The 23,258-nt window shown below is 42.9% G+C and overlaps 1 protein-coding gene across 1 annotated transcript in view; it reads right to left on the bottom strand.

The window, feature by feature from the left end:
• Positions 1–20,727, bottom strand: part of TRIM2 (tripartite motif containing 2) — a 188,042-nt gene extending 167,315 nt beyond the window's left edge. The window contains exon 1 of the mRNA XM_025386754.1: positions 20,574–20,727. The gene's annotated coding sequence lies outside the window, so the exon portion shown is untranslated. The remainder of the gene's footprint in view (positions 1–20,573) is intronic.
• Between the last annotated feature and the right edge of the window lie 2,531 nt (positions 20,728–23,258).

The following is a 23,258-nucleotide window of genomic DNA, read 5'->3' as shown; positions in this document are numbered from 1 at the left end:
CTCAGGACTGATTCCTGGATCTCATCCCAGGAGAGGAAAGAAAGAGGGAAGGGATGGAAAGGTCTGGCTTTCCTGGCAAATGGAAAGCATCGATCACACTTTCAGGGAGGGCCACCGTTCTTACACTTCTGGTGTTTCTAAGTCAATGGCACGGCCACATCTTCCAACTGCAGGGCCACTGACTTAGAATCACCAGAAGTGGAAGGAGAAGGAGAAATAAAACCCACAGGCAATGCAAGAGTTTCCACTGAAAATGGTGCTGTCCTTAAGATGACAGCCCTTGGATGCTAGACCTCAGACCTTCGCTGCTGGGTGGTGCTCTGCCATCGGGCACTTCAGGCACCCACGAGGGCTACTCCCACCCGGGGACCTGGGGCTTCTGCTTCTGTCCCTCCTGTAGCCACCTTGAGAATGTGGTGCTTGCATTTCCTTTTGTTTTTATACATTTATTTATTATTATTATTATTATTGTATTTTGAGACAGTCTCACTTTGTTACCCAGGATAGACTGCAGTGGCGCAATCTTGGCTCTGCAACCCCTGCCTCCCAGGTTCAAGCAATTCTTCTGCCTCAGCCTCCTGAGTAGCTGGGACCACAGGCATGTGCCACCACGCCCAGCTGATTTTTGTATTTTTAGCAGTGATGGTGTTTCTCCATGTTGGTCAGGCTGGTCTTGAACTCCTGACCTTGGGGATCCACCCGCCTTGGCCTCCCAAAGTGCAGGGATTACAGATATAAGCCACCACGCTTAGCCTTATTATTATTATTATTATTATTATTATTATTTTGAGATGGAGTTTTGCTCTCGTCGCCCAGGCTGGAGTGCAATGGCACGATCTGGGCTCACTGCAACCTCCGCCTCCCGGGTTCAAGCCATTCTCCTTGCCTCAGCTTCCCAAGTAGCTGGGACTACAGGCACGTGCCACTACACCCAGCTAATTGTTTATATTTTTAGTAGAGATGGGGTTTTACCATGTTGCCAGGCTGGTCTCAAACTCCTGACCTCATAATCCACTCCCTCAGCCTCCCAAAGTGCTGGGATTACAGGTGTGAATCCACCCCTCTCGGCCTCCCAAAGTGCTGAGATTACTGGTGTGAGCCATGGTGTCTGGTCTATTTTTTAATTTAAGAAAATTTAAATAGAGGTAGGGGCTCACCATGTTGGCCAGGCTGGTCTCAAACTCTTGGCCTCAGGCAATCCTCCGGACCCCAAAGCGCTGGGATTACAGGCGTGAGCTACTCCATGCCTGGCCTTTCTGGGCGTTGAATCTGATAGTGCAGACACCAGTGCTCTGCCTTCTGGGCCCTTCCAGCACTCCCTCCTCAACCCCTAAGCCTTGAGTGTGCGATGGCACAACTGCAGGTGAGGGCGATTAGAGACACCTAAACCCAGGCCGAAGAGTGTCGCTTTGCACTCCAGCCACATCCCCATGCCTTTAGCTGGTAAGGAAATTTTTGAAACCTCGTTAAATCAGGGGTGATAACATGACATCAATCATTTTGCACAGGTTAAAATCCATTCTCTTCCCAAGCCCCTGGAGACATGGCCCCAAGGAACCCTTCTACCTCCCACATTCATGCACTGTGCTTGTTTCTCTGGCTCTAAGTCACCGAGCTCTTTGCTGTCTCTGTCTTGAACCCCTGTTGTTCCTTCTGCCTGGAACACTGCTCTCCAGATCTTCATTACTGAGGTCTCAAAATGTTACCGCTTCACTCCTTCTCGAACTACCCCCTCTAAAGCCAACACCTCCCTCAGCTCACTGCAAACTCTGCGTCCTGGGTTCAAGAGATTCTCCTGCCTCAGCCTCCCAAGAAGCTGAGATTACGGGCGCCCACCACCATGCCTGGCTAATTTTTGTATTTTTACTGGAGATGGGGTTTCACCATGTTGGTCAGGCTGGTCTGGAACTCCCAACCTCAGGTGATCCGCCTGCCTCGGCCTCCCAGATTGCTGGGATTACAGGCATGAGTCACCGTGCCCGGCCTCAATTCTTGCTGATTGAAACTTTGCTGGGTTAAAGTGTGCTGGTAGGATTTGTGAGGGGTGCAGAGTTACATCAGACATGATCAAATATCAAATAGGTACGGGATAAGTATCCACAGTCGTTTACTTTTGGCCACCTGGGCATGGAAAACGCGGACCCTCCCCAGATGCTGGATATGCTGATTCAACAAACTCTTGGGACCTGCTGTCCCACAGCCTCGGTCCTAAGGCTGACAACCCATCCTTACTAAAAAAGGGAAGGTGGGCCTGTGAAGCCTATCTTGGGAAAGCCACTTTTTCTAAGATCTCCATTTCCTCATTTATAAAAAGCAGCTGATGGTAGTTATGAGTGTAAAGTAAGATAATAATAGTCTTAGCCTGGTGCCTGCCAAGTTTACTGATCAGGTGTCCGTGGTTATAGCTAATATTATAGCTAGTTGGGCAGCCCACCAGTAGCCCTTTGCGTGATTAGAAAAAGGTGTCCCTTTCTCAGGGCTGGCATAGCCCTCAACAGGGTGAAGGGCTTGGTGAGCGAAGGGACAGCTGTTTTTACCCCCTGGCTGAGCTCCCTGGCATAGGGGTCAATCTGGACATCATATACAGGCCTCTGAGTAGGTTTCCCAGGCTTACCTTCATCCCCACCAAATTTCCCAAGAGGAGTAAAAGCTCCAGAGCTCGCCTACAATTTAGCATGTGGGTGAATGTGCTCAGCATTCAAAAAGCAGTTGTGTGTTACTAACCAGCTTGTGTTTGGGGGTTGCTGTGGCAGAACTGCAGGATTTTTTTAAAAAGCAACCATGCAGCAGATGCTTTGCAACTAATCTGCTCCCTGCCACCACCCCCAACGCCACCCCTCCTATGGCCACGCTGCCCTGCACCATCAGCCTGAAGCTCATCAGGCTGGGGTCCAGTTAAACGCCATTCCTAGTGTTCAAGGGATACCAGACAATTATATTGATTAGTTTAAAAACATATTCTAATGAACATATTCATATTCACTAAAAAGTGGTGATAGAGATGGTGACTAATTTGTCAATGTAGATTAACTTATTTGTTACAATCAGAATGAAAGTTATTTTATAACTGAGGTTGATTAAACCTTGTCTTGCCTCTTACTCTTCATTTTCCTTCTCCTCCACCTCCCTTTTCCCCCTCTTCCTCCTCCTTCTCCTTCTTCTTCAGTTAAAAGGCTAACACTGTTATCCTCAACAATCAGGCCATTCACTTCAGCATGTATTTTGCTATGCAGTGGATTGAAATGTACCATCCACATCCCAGCTGCAGGCGCCATTAATACATCCATGGATGGCCACACAAGCGCACATCTGTTTTTTAGATGCAGATGAAGTTAGAATGTGCCTGATTGTGTAGACGGCCATTGTGGAGAGACACGTGCCTCACTCACACAAAGTGCTGTGCTATAGAGGAAAATGAACATGGTTACATGTCCCATATTTAGGCATGGAAAGATGCCACATGTAGACATTTGGAAATCTTGAAAATTCAAATACATTCCAATTATAGACTATGTGCAAGGCTAGAGAAATATTTCACAAAGTTGGTTCTTTTGTTAATATTAGAGTGAAGAATCACAGAGCGCTTTCATCAACATTAAAATCTTTACAAATTCTATGGCTTAATTTTTTTCTTTTTTTGGTAAAACATCATATAAATACATATACACTCATATATACAATATACACACACATACAGTTGTATACATTTACAAAACTTGATAGTTTTGTAACCAGAAAAATGACAGGTCAAAAAATGATACCTCAAATAGGCAAGTGAAATTAAATCAAAAGTCACATACCAAGATAGATTGTGATAAGCAGAGCATAGTACACAGTTTATCTTGGAATAATCTGATAACTAAGCCTACTGTCTCCCAGATAACAAGTGTAGGGAATTGTTAAATAAAGCAAACAGGATAGGTTAAATGTGTACATTAAAGCGTGGTGTGGGAGTCTATATTTTCTGAGGCAGGTCAGTCACAGTGAAGACTCTGCCTGAAATATTGGCCCCAAGTGTGTCATGAGTAACAGCCTCTCCTCTTTTCAATATGTATCCAGTTCTTGAAGAGAACAAGATGCCTCCACTGTGGAGGGATTTTTAAAATCAAATGAAGCTCTTAAAGAATTTTGAATAAGTGTTAGGTTAGAGCAGAGAAGAATCAACCCTTTGAGAATGTATTTCAAAGACTTTTTTTTTTCGAGGTAAGTCTCACTCTGTCGTCCAGGTGGGAATGCGGTGGTACAAATAGCTCACTGTAGCCTCGGCCTCTCAAGCTCAACTGATCCTCCCACCTCAGCCTCCTGAGTATCTGGGACTACAGGCATGTGCCACCATGCCCAGCTATTGATTGATTGATTGATTGATTGATTGATTAGTAGATACAGGGTCTTGCTATGTTGCTCAGACTGGTCTTGAACTCCTGAGCTCAGGTAGTCCCTCCCAAAGTGCTGGGATTACAGGTGTGTGCCACCACACCCAGTCTTTAAGAACTTCTAAAAATGCAATTAAACCAACTACTATATACAAATATACTTTTTAATTTAAGAAACATTATTTTATATCTTTAAGCCTACTCGACCGATTTTCTTTGATTTTTTTTTTTCAGAAAAACTTTTTTGACACTCGCTTCCCTCCCCACCCAACTGATTTTATTTAAGAAAATGTAAAAACGTTTTGAGTTATTTCCAAAAAATGTTTTGAGTTATTTCTACAGTGTTAATCCCAGGCAATCATGATTATCTAATATGTATGTTATTAAGATCATTTTCATCTAACTCTGTGGTTCCCAGTGCCTGCCTTTGGTCACTGCCCGTCTTTGGTCACCTTTTTTTCTAGTTCCAAAGTGATAAATGCTCTTTGCAAAAATTCATATAACATCCTACCACAGAGAAATCATTACTTAACAATTTAGCATCATGCCAGATGGTTTCCTAGGAAAACATATTATCAAAACAGTACTTATGAAAACAAAACAATTTATGTAATTTATTATTCATTTTGCCTTCTTACCAAGAATATATCATGGATAACTTTCCTTATAAAAATACTTAGTTCTATATACTCATTTGTGTGTGTGTGGTTGCATAGCATGCTATTTTATGAATGTAGCACAATGTATTTAACCAATTCCCTAATGTGAGTAAATGAATATAAACAAATGCAAAAAAGAAAAAAAAATCCTTGCACACACACCTTTGCAAATTTTTCCTATTTAAAATGGTTACTTATAAGTAGCTGGCTACATTTTCTCTATTTTTAAAAATCATAAATAAACCAAGAATTAATTAATGGCAAGGAAACTGGCAAATGAGCCTCGAAAAGTACGTGTTTTTATATTTCATGTTATCTAACACTTATGTGTTTTACCATTTCCTGTGCTTCCAAGTTAGAAAGTCTGCAGAAGAGAAATTCTGGGCCGTGGGATTCAGGATCACTTTCAACAACCCCCGGAAGCCTAGGACCACCGGGGGACAGAACCCCACGCCTGTGTCCTTTAAGTTCGGCGCTGTTTGTGAAGGTTTGACCTGAGTCTGCAGTTCTTTTCTCCTGCACTTTTCTCCAGGCAATTGCTTTTCTCCTTCCAGTTACTGTGGAGGGTGTAGGATTCATTGCACCCCCACAGTTTTATACTTGTCCCAGGGGCAAAGGGAATTCAAGAGCTGAGAAAGATCCTATGCTATTTCTAAGTATGGTGGTAAACTGAAAATAAGTAACTTGGTAAGACTGCGGGAGTAAAGTCAAACATGAAAACTGAGTAAGACTTCAAAATAAACATTGTTTCTTTGCCATTTTGTTGGACAGTTTTTGATCCTTTTGTAACATAAAATTTTCATTCAGGACTTCTTTCCATGTTGCAATTTGCCATTGCATCATCCTCAAATGATGGTATGTTTTTCAATGGGTTATTTGTTTAGAGACTTTTTTTTTCCCTTTTCTTATTGCCAAATTCCGTGAACAATGAATTACTTCAGTGGGAAACACCATACCCGCGGTAAGATCATGTGTGCAATTGTATTCCTTTGTGCTTTCATTGGTTTGGTTATGTGTTGTAAAAGAAAGCATTCTTACAGTACAAAACTGATAGACTGTGATGAAAAGAAATAAAATCCAAATGTGTTTTTTACCTCCCTGTACATTGTGCTATTCACCTTAATGTGGAGTCACCAACTGCAGGGCTTAGGGAACTTGACCAAGGTCATGCAACTAGTAACTAGCAGAGCCAGGATTTAAACTCAAACATTCTGGCTGTAGGGTTCATACTCTTGAGATCACTATATGGCTAATTTTACCACACACACCCTGCCAGCCCTGTGGTTAAGTAAAATGCTGAAAAATTAACAGCGTGTACTCAAGAGGAGAAATTTAATCTGAGGTCTCCAGACAGACCCCTGGGAGGTGGAAGCATACCAAACTGAAAGCTGGAGATTAAAGTGAAGTCTGTATACTGAATGGTAGGCGTTCCAGATTCTGTTCCATTTCATGCTCCTAGAATGTGGAAGTCACTTTTATCTACCCCAAACAAAAGTATTCTTAGGAGGCTTCTTAGTCTTAGAAGAAACTGAATGGTCCTATTAAAGAAAAATACATCTGGGCATGGTGGCATAAGCCTCTGTAGTCCCACCTACAGGGAGGCAGAGGCAGGAGCATCACAGGAGCCCAGGTTGAGGTTGAGGTTGCAATGAGCTATGATTGTGCCACTGCACTCCAGCCTGGGTGACGGAGTGAGACCTCACCTCCAAAAAAAAAGAAAAAGAGAGAGAGAGAAAGAAAAGAAAGGAAGAAAGAAAGAAAGAAAGAAAGAAAGAAAGAAAGAAAGAAAGAAAGAGAAAGAAAGAAAGAAAGAAAGAGAAAGAAAGAAAGAAAGAAAGAAAGAAAGAAAGAAAGAAAGAAAGAAAGAGAGAAAGAGAGAAAGAGAGAAAGAGAGAAAGAGGGAAAGAGGGAAAGGAGAGAGAGAAAGAAAGTCGGAAGGAAGGAAGGAAGGAAAGAAAGAAGGAAGGAAGGAAGGAAGGGAAAAATCCTTCCAGCACTGCCTTTTGGGGTCACCCAAAGAAAAACCTAGATTAGTGCCAGATCACCCTACAAAGGTTACCAAACCCATCAATCACACAAAGACTCCAACCAAGTGTTATAGAACCTCACTCTTAAATACAAATGGACAGTCAGAGATCACTAGACATTTGTGAAAACAAAAAGTCTGAAACAAATAAACAAAAACAAACAGAAAAAAGGAACTCAGAGGATACAATACAAGGGGTAGAAGAAAAGTTTTTAAAAATTCACTATATATAATATGTTCAGAGCAAAAAAAGATATTGCATCCATGAAATAAGAACAGGATTTTTTTTTTTTTTTTTTTAAAGAACAAGGAGTGAACCCTTGGAAATTAAAAGTTTGAAAAGAGAAGATTTCAATGGCATTAAAGATAAGAAAATTAGAGGATCAATCTAAGTGGTGCAGTTTCAAGCCAACTGGAGTTCCAGAAGAGAGAACAGAGAAAATAAAAGGGAGATTAGCAAAGATAAAAATAGAAGACATCTTCCCATAAATGAGAGGCATACATTTCCATATTTAAAAGAGCCAACTGATCAAAATAATTAATAGAAAACCCCCTCAAATCATGGCAAGTCACCATGAAATATGAGAACACACAGTGAGAAAAAATAGTTTACAAGGAAGGAAAAGGAGAGTGAGGATGGCTGTGGAGAACCCAGCAGCAATGGTAGAGACTAGAAGGAATACAGGGCATAGTGGCGAGTGGTACAGAATCATGGAATCACCTACAAAATTCCAAAGAAAAACAATTTTTTACCTGAGGATTCCTTATCTAGCCAAACTATGAAGTGTCGGGGTAGAATAAATACATTTTTTTTTTTTTTTTTTTTTTTTTGAGACGGAGTCTCGCGCTGTGTCGCCCAGGCTGGAGTGCAGTGGCGCGATCTCGGCTCACTGCAAGCTCCGCCCCCCAGGTTCAGGCCATTCTCCTGCCTCAGCCTCCGAGCAGCTGGGACTACAGGCGCCCGCCACCACGCCCGGCTAGTTTTTTGTACCTTTAGTAGAGACGGGGTTTCACCATGTTAGCCAGGATGGTCTCGATCTCCTGACCTCGTGATCCGCCCGCCTCGGCCTCCCAAAGTGCTGGGATTACAGGCTTGAGCCACCGCGCCCGGCCGAATAAATACATTTTGACACTTTGAGAGGCTTAGATGGGAGGATGGCTTGAGCCTGGGATTTCGAGACCAGCCTGGGCAACACAGTGAGACTCCATCTCTATAAACAAACAAACAAAAATAGCCAGGCGCGGTGGCATGTGTTTGTAGTCCCAGTTACTTGGGAGGCTGAGGCGGGAGGATCACTTGAGTCCAGGAGGTCGAGGCTGCAGTGAGCCATGATCATGCCACTACACTCCAGTCTGGGCAACAGAGTGAGACCCTGCCTCAAAATAAATAAGTAAAAATTTAAAAATTAAAAAGCAAGGGGCTCAAAAGTTACCTTCCATGTATCCTTTCTGAAGAAACTACTGGAGGATTTATTTCAGAAAAACAGAATTAAACCAAGAAAGGAAAATATATGGGGTTCTAGGAAAAGAGAATCTAATATAGAAGAATTACAAAAGCAAGCCCCAAACAATAGCATCTTGGGGTGGAAATAAAACCAGTCCAAACTGGGGTGGGACTGAGAACTAAGAGAGGAAAATCTCAGAGGGAGTGGAGAAGTAGAACCCATAAAGTGTTGGGAACATTTTGAATGAAAAAAAAAACTTTAATAATCATGTGACATATCTGTTGGAGCATTTGAAGAAAACTAACAATAAGCCCATAGAAAATCTAGCAGAAAAAAAATGAAGTAATAATTAGCTCTGGATAAAACAAAACAAAACAAAATCCAGCCTATAAAAGGAAACACAACTATTGTAAACTCCTTGACTCAGCAGTGACAATATTTACATGGTCCTGGTAATACAAATACAGATGTAATCAAGACTTGTACTATAATTAAGTTATGGGAAAGGAAAGACAGAAAGTAGAGTGCAGAAGAGAAAGCTAAGTTCTCATCTACTATAACTGAGAGTCAACAGATAATGCCAAAAATTGATCAATCATCAGTAGTATATGTATATCCGAAGACATTTCAGGAAGGATATACGAGAGGCTGGTAATACTAGTTGCTTGCCAAGAGAAAATTCGGGAGGCTGGGGGCCAGGGTAGGAAAGAGACTTTGATTGTTTTTATCTTTTTTTACTTGAATGTTGAACTATGTAAATATATGACTTATTTGAATAAAAGAAGGAAAAATGTAAGAGAAATAGCAGAAAGAAGACAATTTTTAGAAACATGGAAGCAACTAGCAGAAGAATGGCTAAGAATGTTGAAAGGGGTTGTCTTTAGGGAGGAAGATTCTTTTAGTAAAGAGAAAAGAGACTGCTGTATTTGGATATAAGCTTTAAAAAGTACCATCTTATTTTTAAAAATTAAGTTCATGTGAGCCGGGCATGGTGGCATATGCCTGTAAATGTAATCCCAGCACTTTGGGAGACTGAGTTGGGAGGATTGCTTGAGGCCAGGAGTTAAAGGTTACAGTGAGCTATGATCGCACAACTGTACTTCAGCTTGGGAGACAGAGGGAGACCCTATCGCAAAACAAAACAAAACAATTAAGTGCATGTGTTTATATAAGTAAAAAGTTATTAAAACAATGTTAGAATATGAGAACTGCTTCTTTTCAGGGAGAAGTTAGCTTAATTGTACAGATAAACTAAATTAAGTAAAAAAAATACTTGCCACAGTAAGAAATTTGTGCAATCCCAAGTCAAGTGAGCAAAATGTTAATACTGTTAATAACATATTTTTGTTTTCCCACAACATTGTCTTAAAAGGTACTGTCTAAAATGGATTTGTATGTGAATAACAAAAATACAGCTGAAATCACAAAGCAGGGATATGTTTCCTAGGCTTCTTTAGTTTGCAGCACGTTTTAAGATGTAAATCGGCTGGGCACGATGGCTCACGCCTGTTATCCCAACACTTTGGGAGACCGAGGTGGGCAGATCACCTGAGGTCAGGAGTTTGAGACCAGCCTGGCCAACCTGGTGAAACCCCGTCTCTACTAAAAATACAAAAATTAGCCGGGCATGGTGGCACGCGCCTGTACTCCCAGCTACTCTGGAGGCTGAGGCAGGAGAATTGCTTGAACCTGGGAGGCAGAGATTGCAGTGAGCCGAGATCATGCTATTGCATTCCAGCCTGAGCGACAGAGCAAGACTCTGCCTCAGAAAAAAAAAGGAAAAAAAAAAAAAAAGATGTAAATCTAGGTTAGGTGCAGTGATTCATGCCTATAATCCCAGCACTTTGGGAGGCTGAGGTAGGAAGATAGCTTGAGGCCAGGAGTCTGAGAGCAGCCTGGACAATATAGTGAGACCTCATCTCTACAAAAAAATAGTAATAATAAATTAGCCAGGCATGTAGTCGTTCCAGCTACTCAGGAGGCTGAGATAGGAGGACTGCTTGAGCCCAGGGAGTGGAGGTTGTAGTGGGCCAAGATTGCACACCTGCACTCCAGCCTGAGCAACAGAGCAAGACCCTGTCTCAAAGAAAAAAAAAAACTGATGTAAATCTAGAAACGGACCCCATTATAATTTTAGAGAAGCAATAATCTACAAGTTTCAGATATTTACAGTAACCACTGAGTTTCATTAAATCAACTACACAAAGTAGTCAAATGTGGCTACATACACTCAGGTAAAGATTATTTTTTTCCCAAATATTCTTAGAAAAACTAGGGTCTTACCTGATAGGATTCCACTTCCAAAAAATCTCTTACTTCTTAGAAAGACACCCTTTTCACCCTCAGTCTGGAGAGTATGGTACATGTCCCAACCTGTTTCTTTAATTCACATAACTCAGTGTTAACTGATCACTTGGGCACAAGTGGCCACATGAAAATTCCCCTCAGGTGGCATCTTGGGTTCAAGCCCTATAGTCTGTTGGTGCTGCCTCACTGGAAAGAAGAGCTCTTCCTATTACTGAGGTGTGGTGTAACTCAAGGCTACAACAGAGGCCAATGCCTGAAGTCCACTTGCTCTGCCACAGTTCAGAAACTACTGTTTCTCATTTACTCATTCATTGTAATGGCTAATTTTATGTGTCTATGTTCCTGAGCCATGCGGTGCCCAGATAGTTGGTCAAACATTATTCTGGGTATTTCTATGGGGGTCTTTTTGCCTGAGATTAGCATTTTTATCAGTAAAGCAGATTGCCCTCCATAATGTGGGTGGGTCTTATTTAACTAGTGAAGGTGCCACTAGAACAAAAGGATGAATGCTTTCCTGTGTAAGAGAGAACTTTCCAGCAGATGGTCTGTGGACTTCAGCTGGAGCATCAGTGCTTCCTGACTGAAGGCCTTGGAATTGGAACCTTGGTTTTTCTTGGGTCTTTAGCATGCTGGCCCATCCTACAGATTGGACTTGTCCATCTCCATAATCCTATGAACCAATTCCTTATAATAAATCTCTGTATATATCAGTATCCATATCATCTATATCTATATCATCTATATATCTATATGTATATATCACCCATTAGTTCTTTTTTTCTGGAGAATCCTGATACACTCCATTCAAACAACTATTTCTTGAAGATGTACTATATGCCAAGCAGTAAGCTAAATGACTAAGTGTCAGAATAAAGAGTTAAAACTACAGTCCTTACCCTTGAAAGTTTAGAAATTTGGCAAGAATGCAGACAACAAATAGCTTTTCCTTAAAGTAAGCTGGCCAAGTTGGTCCCACGCAGAGAAAATATACACATGAATTTCATTTAGGAGGTTTATGCTTAATCATAATCAGAGTCTGGCCAAATTTGCTTAAGCACTCATTTTTTTCTAGTGAATGGAAGTTTCCAGTGAACTATTGCAACTTTTTGTTCCCTAATAAGTTAGTCTCAGAGGACAATTGTACATTGATTTGCTCTTGATCCATGGAGCCATCCTTACTAATGCTTTTGTGTAGTCTTAGACATAATTGACCACCTTGGAATACTGCCCAATATTCAGTCATCTAGGAAATTTGTTGGCCCTGCCTTGTAGCCGTTGGCCTGTAAGAACCAAATGACACAAAGAAAACTAATAAGTGTACTAGCGTTGTCTGTGAGAGTTCTTTGAGCACGAACCACTCACTAAGCAGGGAACTCCAAGGGGAGCAGAATATTCTCAAGGATTTTGCTGTGCATCATGTCGTATGCAGAGTATATCAGGAAGAGCAATGGCTTTAAAGTCAGACAGATATGACTCCAACTCCTACACCTGCTTCTTAATAGCTAGCGACTTTGCAGAACGTATTCAATCTCTCTAAGCTTCAGTTTTCTCATCTCTAAAGTGAGGACGATAATACCTTTTCACAGGATTCCTGTTAAGGCTGAATGGGATCATGCACAAACAGTGACAAGAATGATGCCTACCATACAGCACATATGTTCAATTCATGGAGGTTCTTTCTAGCACAAAGCTTTGGTGTATCTTTGATTCATCTCTGTGCTTGTAAAAGCAGTAGGAGCTGGTTATAAACATTTGCTTGCAAAGTGTTTCTGTATACATACAGTCTCCATCTCAAAATTTAGTATTGCGTTTTTAGAACAAATGAGCTATTTTAGTTTAAAGTACAACAAAATCTTTGTTCCTCAGAATACTAGAAAATGAGCAGTAAATGGATGTCCGAAAGGCTGGCCAATGAAGAGTTAATCACATTGGCAAGATGAGCATGCCTAGTCTTCCTCTTCCTCCCAGGGAAACATAAAAATGCAATTGAAAGAACAGAAATTGAAGTCATTATTGTTTGTGAGCCAGAGAGCTAGCTCCCAACCCTCCCCTCCCCTTTTTAAAAATGAAGCCTGGCCAGGCATGGTGACTTACGCCTGTAACTGCAGCACTTTGGGAGGCTAAAGCAAGAGGATCAGATCACTTGGGCCCAGGAGTTTGAGATCAGCCCCCGGCAACATACAGAGACCCTTGTCTCTACAAAAAAATAAAAATAAATTTTAAAAATTACCCAGGTGTGGTGGTGCATGCCTGTAGTTCCAGCTACTTGGGAGGCTGAGATAGAAGGATCGCTTGAGCCTGAGAGGTTGAGGCTGCTGTGAGCCATGATCACACTACTGTACTCCAGCCTGGGCAACAAGGTGGGATCTTCTCTCAAAACAAACAAACAAACAAACAAACATCCCTTGAAGCTTAGATGACCAGCATGGTGGCTCACGCCTATAATCCCAGCACTTTGGGAGGCTGAAGTGGGAGGATGCCTTGAGGCCAGGAGTTCAAGATCAGCCTGGACAAGAGAGTGAGACCCGATCTCTTTAAAATGAGGGCTAGAAAACTCTAAAAATCCCAGTAGTAGCTCACAAGACTTATTTGTTTCCTTTGGAGAAGCTAATGAGATTGGTGATTTTTGCTAGCCTGTCTCAAAAGCGCTGATTTCTAGAACCTTGAAGCTTTGTTGTAGCTTTTTTTCTGATTCATCTTTGTGCTTGTAAAAGCAGTAGAAAAGTGTTAGATAACACAGCTTACTCTACTCAATTACAGTGCTTAACAAAGACTAACTCAAGGGAATTAAGGAAAGAGGAGAGGGAAAGCAGGGGAAATTTTCAGAGAAATATTTCACTTAGAAGGTCATAAAAAGATGGTTCGAAACTGCAGTATAAAGATTGTAACTGACTCATATTCTAAAAATTGCACTAAAGAGTTTTGGGAAGTTGTAAAATAGAGATGTAACAATGGAAACATTACTCATCACCAAACCAAAAAGCATAGTAAAGTTGTAACTCTTACTTAAAATAGCTAAAAATAATGGGTTGTGGGAAAATGTTCAAGAATAATATACTAATGGAAATGGAAATAGATGATCCTATGTATTTGCTAAATATTTTCAAGTACTGAATTTTTTCAAAGTTTATTTCTTGTAGCATCAACTAGTAGGCATAGCTTATTACATTATTAAACTCAGAGCTACTGTTAGCTCTTCAGAAAGGCTGGAGATAATGCAATGCTGACCATAGACAGCATGGTTTACTGACAAACCATCTTGGGAGACAGTCTTCTTACAGATTTAGAAAAGTATATTCAAATTTTGATGAATCTTTTCTAGTATTAAAGTTTGAGTTACAAGCACAAGAGAGAAGAAAAAAAAATCTAAGCAGAGATTCAAATGGTCATATAAGAATTTTTAGGCTGCTGTAGTGGCTCATGCCTGTAATCCCAGCACCTTGGGAGACTGAGGCTGGAGGATCACTTGAGCCCAGGAGTTCAAGACCAGCATGAGCAACATGGCGAGACTCTGTCTTTTCAAAAAATAATTTAAAAAAATTAGCTGGGTGTGGTAGTGCACACTTGTGGTCCCAGCTACTTGGGAGGCTGAGGCGGGAGAATCACTTGAGCCCAGAACCAGACAGCAGTGACCCATGATCATGTCACTGCACTCTAGCGTGAACGACAGAGTGAGATACTGTCTCTACAAAAAAAAAAAAAAAAAAAAAAAAAAAGATTTTGTAAAAATTCTATGAACTTTTAATATAAAGTGGTAAAAAAGCTTTCACTTCCTAGAGCCGAGATAGGGTGGCTTCACATGGTCTTCAGAACAAGTTCAAAGTCCTCATTCTGATATTGAAGCAAGATAGAGTTCCATTTTATGTCTTTGTCCTGAAAACAATACTCATCACAGATTAATCATCTGTATGCAATGAACAGTGCCAGACACCTTTATATCAATTTTCTTTAATCCTTAGAACAATCTGCAATGGCTGGGTTGTTCATTTACAGATAAGAAAACTGAGACACTGCATCTTAAGCAAATTGCTCAAGGTCACATGCCTTTGAAATACAAACCCCAACCACTGGTCTCCAAGAAGAAAGCCTGTCTTCTTTCTCCCCATATCAAGTGAGTTGCCAAATCCATGCTCATGCAGCCTTTTGAGCCACTGCTCAAGCTGTTTGCCTTTAGGTGAAAAGTATTTCCACCTTCTCTGCTTACCTTTCCAGTTCTAGATCACCCCTCAAAGCCCTAGAGCCAGCACTCATAACCTGATTGCGTCCAAGAATATCAGTTTCCCCTCTTCTAGCCTTGGTGTAGAACAGACTATCTACACCACTTGTCCCAGCATTTGATTAGTCAGTCTAGCACTCCACCTGACACTGTCTTTGCTTTATCTTTTATCTGTTTTTTTTTTTTTAATTGTGCAAATATTTCTTCTAAACATGATGGCAAGAGCTAATTTTTAAAAATTGTCACATGCTTCCTTTTCTTTTTTTATTCTCAGTAGGATCAATAGTAATTATTTAACAGATTTAAAGTTTCCTGCATTTTTGTTGCCCATTATATATCACTATACCTTAGGAGGAGAATTTACTTTTTGATTTGCCACTATACAATGATGAAAATAATCTACTTTAAGTAAAATTTCCAATGAAATTGTTTTCACAAACCAATTATAGTTCATAGGACTGCATAATTGAGCTTCACTATTATTCTTATTAATTTAATATAACAAGAATTATTGATCAGGACAGGGATGATTTGAATAGTTGCATTTTAGCCAACAGTATGAAATTTCCCTTTCATTGATTTTTCTGCTACCACCACAACAAGGTTCAAAGCAACAGATTGGGGTTTTACCTTTTCTCTCTGTCCCTGGACACACTTAAGTAGATCTTCTGTTAAGTAGTAAATTTGTCAGAAAGAAAGAGCCAACAGGAAAGCTCTAGAATAGAGAAGCAACCGGATAAACTACCTCAAGAAAAAACACAAACTGATTGTGTAAACCCTGGCTGACAAGCTCATCAGCCAAAATTCTCTATAGGGAACCTATCATTATCAAGCCAGAAATAGGTAGAGCCTGACATTCCAGGTGCCAATGCAAAGCAGTGGATGTTATTCAACCCTGGACAGGAGGACAGGAATACTGATCCCCAAGGTTGGTCCCATGCCTGAAAGGAGCATGTAGGAAGAACCCTGTGTGCAGCCCATTTTGGGGCACAGCTGTGAGGCTGCTTAGTGGCTCGAAGTGAGGCACTGTGAGACTGTTACATGGGCCTCAGAGCACCCCACTATACATCCCCTGGTCCTCGGTATCTGGTCTAGCTGGGGGCAAAGGCTAATGTGGTGGAATGTGCTAATCTATGATTCCAGGAAAAGAATCAACCACTTTTTTCAGGCAGTTACCGAGAGAGGGACAGAGATTATGCCAGGGTAGAGCATCTCAGCCCCAGCCTATGGTTTTGGCAGCTCAATATTGGGTCTGATGTGGCTTCTGCTCCTCCAAGAAATATATTTCTGTGTTTGACAACCAGAATCCAGCCAAACACCTGGATCTTACTTCCTTTCCTTTTCCTTGGGCCATTTACACATTCTAACTTCACAAACTCCCCTTCCCTTCTCACTGATAGTGAAATCTTTGGACCACAAGTCAAAGATTTGACTTTGGAGAACCAAGAGGCTGGCAAAAGAACTGGAGACAGCATGGCCATGGCTTTGGGATTTTTTTTGTGTGTGTGACCTTTGGAGAGGTACCTGACACCTGCTCATAGTCACTCTGGTTTTGCTTGCTTAGCCTGTGGGAACTGAAAACAGGCAGCTGCTTAAGGATGCTGATTTCATTTATATACAGCGCAACTTTGCTAAACAATGCTGTTTTGAACAAAGCTGTCTTCTGTGTATCAGCGCTGAAATAAGTGCGCATCTCCTCTGCACATCTCTGCCACCTTGTACACACAGGTCTCTGTGCCATCCTGGAAGGTTCTCAGTGCCTCATAATTGGGAAGGAAGAGAGGTGTCACCCTGGTCTTCGCACTACACCAGGGTGGACAGGCAGGGGCGGGGAATGCTAGAGAGGCAGGTGATCTGCCTTCCTGTTACTTCACCAACTGGCCCCATCATCCAAAGTACAACAGCCCTAACCCACAGGGGAGAGGCAGGGAGAATCCAGCCAACTCTCAGTGCTAGTCCGGCTGGATTTGTTTTACCTCTGGTCAAGATATTCTTGTCTGTGCAGAGAGGTGTAGAGTGCTCCTCTTTGGTCATGGAGACATACTATACTCCACGGCTTGTGTGGCTTAGAGAAGGCTAGAGAGAAATTCAAGAGATGAGTGAACTGGGAATTTTGGAATCTCATTTGTAAGAGTCATACTTCAACATTGGTGCTGCTTATAAGCTTATATGTACGGTCAATCCATATTCCTCCCCTCCCCTGCAAAAGATGGAGCACCAGGAGGCAGCTTCAGGACACTTCCCAGGCCTCCTGAACCCCATTCACCCCATCTCCACCACCAGTGGAGGGAGCAAGGGAGCTGTGAGTGGCAGATGTGGGGGAGGTGGAAAGCGTGGTTAAGAATGGTTAGAATTACCACTATCTCAGAATCTCCAGGGGGCAGCCTCATTAATTTACAGCCAGGGGAAGATTAGGGAACTAGAAACGTTCCTTTATTCAAACAATCGAGAGATCTATGGAGGGGTAGACACTCGGCCAGGAAGACATGACATGCCTTTAGAAAGACTGAGGCCAAGAGATGTGTCTTCAGGTTAAAAGAAAGCATCAAATCATACAACTGAAGCTACAGGAGGCCCTGGGAGAGCTCCCACTCACACCTGTTACCTACAAAGAAGGCAAAACTCTGGTTGTGGTTGCCTATCTGGACGGGGGACCAGCTTTGGCTGGGGTGTTTTGCTTAGCAAGCACGAAACATTTTTAAAGGTTTTACCCTTAATTAGTTGCCAACCTCTAAAGATCTGGAGATGTCATATTCACAAATTTAAAAATCAAAAATTCCAGCTTCCCTTGGCAAATCAGAAGATCTGGCGAAGCTGGCTGACATTGAGTGTGGCTCACAAGTAAACCAAGTGAACCCCAGCAGGTCCTGGCCCTCCTCGGACATCTATGCTCCCTGCCTGGCCCTGCAGTGGTAGACTTTGTCCTCTTAGGCATGGACCAATGTTTCTCTACCTAGTGTTTTGCCTGGGGAGCTCCTAGAACATATCCATACCTGGGCTCAGACCAGTTAAGTCAGAATCTTGGAGTCCAGGGAAGGATCCAGGCTCAGAGGAGTTTTTAAGTCCCCAGGTGATTCCAGCCTGAAGCTAGGGTAAAGAATAGCTGGTCTGGGGCCATGAAAGGCAGATGATAAATTGTTCTCTTTTAGGTGCTTCTCGGTGGTTAATTTTACTTTTTTGCCATTTTGTAAGTTTTTCATTATATCCAATCAAAATCTGATTTTCTCTTACTCCATCCTTCTCAGCCCCTCACACATTTGACAGTAACGAAATCGCCACTCCACCTTCTCTCCCTGAAACAGCCTGGGTTCTTTTAGTCTCTCCTCTTTCTGCCTCATTATTTGATTTCCCCATTCTGAACCCCTTTCCTCCAATTTCTGCATATTCTTTTTAAAGTACAGTGGACAAAATTAGGAACAATACCCTAACCATTATTTTACTAGAGTAGAATTCAGTAGAAGTATTTATTTCTAGTTTCGATATGTCATATGTAATATTTCAGAATCACATTTATTTCTTTTAACATTTCTACTTAATCATCATCTGGTTTTTATTAGCAAGAAACTCATGTGCAAAAATCTGAGAAACCCCACTTCAAGATGGAAAACCAAAATTTGGGGCAAATTTTTTCTTTTTCTTTTTCTTTTTTTTTTTTGAGACAGAGTCTCACCCTGTCGCCCAGGCTGGAGTGCAATGGTGTGATCTCGGCTCACTGCAACCTCTGCCTCCTGGGTTCAAACAGTTCTCCTGCCTCAGCCTCCCTAGTAGTTGGGATTACAGGCACCCACCATCACACCCAGCTATTTTTTTGTATTTTTAGTAGAGATGGAGTTTCACCATGTTGGCCAGGCTGGTACTGAACTCCTGACCTCAGGTGATCCGACTGCCTCGGTCTTCCAAAGTGCTGGGATTATAGGCGTGAGCCACCGTGCCCGGCCAATTTGGGGCAAATTTAAGCACCAAATGTCAAGCATTATTTTTGAGGCAGACAGACGTCAATCTTTCCCCAGGGCCATGACCTGATAAACAAAATTAAAGAGACCATATGTGTCCATATGCACACCATATGTGTACAAGCAATTGGTTAGTGTATTTTTAGGCAAATTCTAAGCTATACTGATTACTACTTTTCTGAGGATTGTTATATTTTAATTTTTCCCTTTGTAGTCTTTCTGTCTTTTCTACTTGCTCTCATTAAGCCAATCCTCAAATGTCAGGTTAAAAGAAAAGCTGCTTGGTGGGAGATGAATTGGAAGACATGCAGAAATCATAGCCTATCTATTAGGCTAGGAGTTAGATATTACTTTGATGGATAGATATTACCCTGTTACACCCATTATATGGATGAGGAAAGGGAGACCTGGAAAGTTTAAGTAGCTTGTTCACCGTTCATTGCTTACACTCCCAACGCAGGGTCCTGGCTCTGGTAAGCCCCTCTGGGGAAGGTGAGGTCTTCCATTGGCCATCAGCCCTTGACCGTGGAGGCCAGACACCACATCAAGAAACCTGAGCCTCAGAGACTGCAGTAGTTAGACTTCAGGTCCCATAAGAGAAGAGCCTGCCTCTGTATCACATATTTGGGCCTGCGCCAAATCAACACAGAAATGCACTTGAAACATTAAACAGGACGTTCTGAAACCATGTGACTCTGTGAAACGCTCCTCGGAACCTTTAGGGAAGGGCCAAGGTTCTTTAAGAAATATGTAAACCACAGAGACACCCTTGCATGATGCCAGCTCCGTAAAATTAAAACCTTGTCTGGAATTAAATATAAAACTGAGTTGAACTTCAAGATTCCTTCTAGCAATCGATAGTAAGGGGGAAAAAAACCCCACACCCACTCACACTCATATTTTGGGGAGAAAGGAGGGAATTGAAGTCTTGTCACTTCATGTCTGCCCTGCTAAGCACATTGTGCTAAGAGAAGGAAGAAACGAGTTCTGGGCGCGGCGAGACACTGAGGCCCGCAAGGCTCTGAAATCCCAAAGGCGCTGAGATCTCAAAGGAGCCCGGACGCGCCCCCTCACAGGCCCGGACTCTGCGATGCGCGCTGCTCCCTGAGACGCCGCCACGCCCGTGTCCCTGCAGGACCAGCCGCAGCCGCCACTGCGCAGCGCACAAAGGTCCTCACGGGCTGGAACACTGGCCTCATCTCGTTGTTTCGAGCCAACCGTAAAACGCGCCTTCTCTCCATTTTCAAAAAGGGCCGGAAAGATCAGGGGCGGGGCGGGGCGGGGCTGCCTGCCCTGGCTGCCTAGGCCCAAGGTTCTTTCCTTTGTGTGTGGATCCCCAAAGCACAGGGCCGTTCCAAGCCCGATGCTGGCAACCCTGCACTCATGCCCTCGTCTGCAGCCTTCGGGCTGTCGCCTCCTCGCCAGTGAGCACCACCTCCAGACGAGGCGTGGCGACGCGCTTCTCGGGGCCCTTCCGCAGCCCCGCCGCACGCGCGCTCGCCTCTCCTATCCCTGCCTTTCTGTCCCCACCACCGGTCTGGAAGCTTTAAGCGCCCAGCCGCCTGCCAGCAGCGCGGGGGCCGCAGATACTCACGTTTCCAATTGTGTCCTGAAGCGCGCACTGCCCCCGCCACTGTAATTAGAAGGACGGGAAAGCGCTCTGAGAGCTGCCTTTCAGACAAGCGAGGGGTAACAAGCAGGCGACCAGCTGAAAGCCCGTCATTTTCTGCAAGTTCACTCAAAATGCTCCTCAGTGCCGCCAGCGCAGCTGCCAAGTTTAATAACTGTGTCAGACAGCCCGCCCCTCCCCCACAAGGAGCCACAAAGATGACAGGCGGGGGACTAAATCCGCATGCCCAGCCGCAGTTACCCGGCCTCAGCCCCAGCGACGCCGCTGGAATGACTGTGCAGGGAACGACCAGGAAAAGGTGCAAATGCCAGCCCTGACCTAGGAATTCTCCACAAACCTTTCTTCACTCCGAACAGAAATCAGATCCTTTTCCCAACAGTATTTCTGAAACAAAACAAGAGGCAGGAGCCTTTCCAGGTAACCCAACCTGCATTTCAAATGCAGAAGACGCTTTCGCAGCAACACTCATCCCTATTTCTACTGGGTTTCTGGGTATCGATGGGATATTCTGCGCACCATGCAAAGCGTAAGAAGCTCATTCAACTGCTCTGCTCCCGTTTCAGTCGCGCGCACCAACGCTTGTGTCTGTCCCCAGGACCCTGGCCAACAGAACCTTACTGTCTGAGGGGGCTCCTTGGCAGTTCCTCGTTGATTTGGACCATTTCCAAAGCAAGGGCAGCTCCTCGAAAGCGACTCAATCTTGTCAAGCTGGAAGGAATCAGTGGTTCTGTTTTGCAAGTGGAATATCAAAGTGAAGTACTCCACCGAAATTAGTATTTTATAGCATATATATATTTATGTGTGAGAGACTGATCCCGAGCTCACGGCAGCCTGGAGGCCTTACCCCAGGCCCCTAGTGCCCCGGCTCCGCCCAGAGAGCCCTTCCCCGCTAGGCCCAGCCAGCCACACCTGCCTCTACGGGGGATGGTTTCCCTGGAAACTCCGGAGAGCCGGTTCTCCCTCCAGACACGCGGTTCCCTTGACAACTGCGACTTAGCACTAGGCCTTCTAAGAAGAATGTCCATGAATGCCTGTTTTAAATCACAGATTCAAAGAGATTCACGAGGGTGGTTGGGCAGGAATAAGATGTCTGTGATTTGGGGGAATGGAAGAGGGACCGCGCGAGCCTGAGTGGGGTCAGTGGCTATCACAGGCGAGGGACTGCGTCGCTCACCCTTCCCTACCAGTGAGTTAATACCTGGGTTTAGAATGAATACATTCTCTTCGGCTTATTTCCTTTTCTCTATTTATTTTCCTTAAGATACTATTTAAACAGTTGTTTTGCACCGACAGAGCACTAGCTGGCTCCAGGTAGGAGTGAGGAAAAGCCCATAAAGATGTGTGAAACAGAGGTGAGACTTCGTGGGAATAATACTTGGCTATAGATGATCTCATGCACAGAAATTCAAGAACTGTTTCAAGTACAATCTTGCATCATCAGGCCATGATGGTTATGAAATTTCACTCATGATTTCGGTTGGTTCCTATGGAGAAAAGAGGAAGTGTAGATGAGACTAGGCATATTTATGAAATATTTAAATGTCCACATGCCACCTGGTTCCTTTTGTTTTGGTTTTGTTGTTGTTGTTTGTTTGTTGAGACACAGCTTCACTCTGTTGCCCAGGCTGGAGTGCAGGGGCACCATCTTTGCTCACGGCAACCTCCGCCTTCCGGGTTCAGGTGATTCTCCAGTCTCAGCTTCCTGAGTAGCTGGGAATACACCTGTGAGCCACCACACCTGGCTAATTTTTGTATTTTCAGTAGCGATAGGGTTTCACCATTTTGGCCAGGCTGGTCTCAAACTCCTGGCCTCAAGTGATCTGCCCACTTTAGCCTCCTCCAGTACAGCAATTACAGGTGTGAGTCATTGCCTGACCTCTGTCTTGTTACTTTTGGTTACAGACATATCATACTAATCACACCACAAATAGATGCTAAAAGGTAAAATGAAACAAGTTAATGAGCTTGCATCCAAGGCATAAGAAGATTGTACACAAAAAAAATTACACATGCCTCATACTGGTTTCTCCTATGATCAATTATATATTCCGTACTTGAGCTATTCAAAGTTAAAAATCAGTGGCATGTTTGAATTAATGAGATTTTACTATACACATTATGATAATATGATTATGTTAATCTCTGGGTTGAGACTGAAATATGTACATACAAATGCATCCTTTTAAAAAGTCATAAATTCATTTCTGAAAAGTTTAACATGCATCCAATTTTCACAAAGCGATATTTCCATATTCTAGGGAAATGGTTTATGTAAAATAAAACACACAAGAAAATTTCTTCATAAAGCAGAAAAACCTTTTTGTTAAGAAAAATCATGCCTGTAATCCCAGCACTTTGAGAGGCTGAGGCAGGCAGATCACAAGGTCAGGAGATCAAGACCATGCTGGTCAACATGGTGAAACCCCATCGCTACTACAATACAAAAAAAAAAAAAAAAATTAGCCAGGTGTGGTGATACGCACATGTAGTCCCAGCTGCTCGGGAGGCTGAGGCAGGGGAATTGCTTGAATCTGGGAGGCAGAGATTGCAGTGAGACGAGATCGCGCCACTGCACTCCAGCCTGGCGAGTGAGAGCAAGACTCCATCTCAAAAAAAAAAAAAAAAAAAGAAAAAAGAAAAGAAAAAGAA

Source organism: Theropithecus gelada, chromosome 5 (genome assembly GCF_003255815.1).
Source record: "Theropithecus gelada isolate Dixy chromosome 5, Tgel_1.0, whole genome shotgun sequence".
Classification (NCBI taxonomy): Eukaryota; Metazoa; Chordata; class Mammalia; order Primates; family Cercopithecidae; genus Theropithecus; species Theropithecus gelada.
The sequence above is the reverse complement of the archived record's forward strand: the minus strand, read 5'-3'. Positions and strand labels throughout refer to the sequence as shown.